This window comes from Bufo bufo, chromosome 6 (genome assembly GCF_905171765.1).
Source record: "Bufo bufo chromosome 6, aBufBuf1.1, whole genome shotgun sequence".
Taxonomy (NCBI): Eukaryota; Metazoa; Chordata; class Amphibia; order Anura; family Bufonidae; genus Bufo; species Bufo bufo.
In genome coordinates, this window is record NC_053394.1 from 437364485 (window position 1) to 437366852 (window position 2368).

Below are 2368 nucleotides of genomic sequence, written 5' to 3' on the forward strand. Positions count from 1 at the left end.
TCCTCCCCTCTCCTAGCTGTCAATCACACGCAGCAGCCAATCAGAATGGGCTGCAGTACCAGACACAGCCACCAGAGAGAGCACTTCCTGCACAAAACTCTACTTTCAGTCACTGTAACCGAGTTTATAATGAACTGTCCGTTATATGTAAAAAGCTGTGTATCTAATCCTATCCTGTGTGATACTGCCTGCTGAGCTGTGTATCTAATCCTATCCTGTGTGATACTGTCTGCTGAGCTGTGTATCTAATCCTATCCTGTGTGATACTGCCTGCTGAGCTGTGTATCTAATCCTATCCTGTGTGATACAGTCTGCTGAGCTGTGTATCTAATCCTATCCTGTGTGATACTGTCTGCTGAGCTGTGTATCTAATCCTATCCTGTGTGATACTGTCTGCTGAGCTGTGTATCTAATCCTATCCTGTGTGATACAGTCTGCTGAGCTGTGTATCTAATCCTATCCTGTGTGATACAGTCTGCTGAGCTGTGTATCTAATCCTATCCTGTGTGATACTGTGTGCTGAGCTGTGTATCTAATCCTATCCTGTGTGATACTGTCTGCTGAGTTATGTATCTAATCCTATCCTGTGTGATACAGTCTGCTGAGCTGTGTATCTAATCCTATCCTGTGTGATACTGTCTGCTGAGCTGTGTATCTAATTCTATCCTGTGTGATACTGTCTGATGAGCTGTGTATCTAATCCTATCCTGTGTGATACCGTCTGCTGAGCTATGTATCTAATCCTATCCTGTGTGATACTGTCTGATGAGCTGTGTATCTAATCCTATCCTGTGTGATACTGTCTGCTGAGCTGTGTATCTAATCCTATCCTGTGTGATACAGTCTGCTGAGCTGTGTATCTAATCCTGTCCTGTGTGATACTGTCTGCTGAGCTGTGTATCTAATCCTCTCCTGTGTGATACTGTCTGCTGAGCTGTGTATCTAATCCTATCCTATGTGATACTGTCTGCTGAGCTGTGTATCTAATTCTATCCTGTGTGATACTGTCTGCTGAGCTGTGTATCTAATCCTATCCTGTGTGATACTGTCTGCTGAGCTGTGTATCTAATCCTATCCTGTGTGATACTGTGTGCTGAGCTGTGTATCTAATCCTATCCTGTGTGATACTGTCTGCTGAGTTATGTATCTAATCCTATCCTGTGTGATACAGTCTGCTGAGCTGTGTATCTAATCCTATCCTGTGTGATACAGTCTGCTGAGCTGTGTATCTAATTCTATCCTGTGTGATACTGTCTGCTGAGCTGTGTATCTAATCCTATCCTGTGTGATACTGTCTGCTGAGCTGTGTATCTAATCCTATCCTGTGTGATACTGTCTGCTGAGCTGTGTATCTAATCCTATCCTGTGTGATACTGTCTGCTGAGCTGTGTATCTAATCCTATCCTGTGTGATACAGTCTGCTGAGCTGTGTATCTAATTCTATCCTGTGTGATACTGACTGCTGAGCTGTGTATCTAATCCTATCCTGTGTGATACTGTCTGCTGAGCTGTGTATCTAATTCTATCCTGTGTGATACTGTCTGCTGAGCTGTGTATCTAATCCTATCCTGTGTGATACTGTCTGCTGAGCTGTGTATCTAATCCTATCCTATGTGATACTGTCTGCTGAGCTGTGTATCTAATCCTATCCTGTGTGATACTGTCTGCTGAGCTGTGTATCTAATCCTATCCTGTGTGATACTGCCTGCTGAGCTGTGTATCTAATCCTATCCTGTGTGATACTGTCTGCTGAGCTGTGTATCTAATCCTATCCTGTGTGATACTGTCTGCTGAGCTGTGTATCTAATCCTATCCTATGTGATACTGTCTGCTGAGCTGTGTATCTAATCCTATCCTATGTGATACTGTCTGCTGAGCTGTGTATCTAATCCTATCCTGTGTGATACTGTCTGCTGAGCTGTGTATCTAATCCTATCCTGTGTGATACTGTCTGCTGAGCTGTGTATCTAATCCTCTCCTGTGTGATACTGTCTGCTGAGCTGTGTATCTAATCCTATCCTGTGTGATACAGTCTGCTGAGCTGTGTATCTAATCCTATCCTGTGTGATACTGTCTGCTGAGCTGTGTATCTAATCCTCTCCTGTGTGATACTGTCTGCTGAGCTGTGTATCTAATCCTATCCTGTGTGATACAGTCTGCTGAGCTGTGTATCTAATCCTATCCTGTGTGATACTGTCTGCTGAGCTGTGTATCTAATCCTATACTGTGCGATACTATCTGCTGAGCTGTGTATCTAATCCTATCCTGTGTGATACTGTCTGCTGAGCTGTGTATCTAATCCTATCCTGTGTGATACAGTCTGCTGAGCCGTGTATCTAATCCTATCCTGTGTGATACAGTCTGCTGA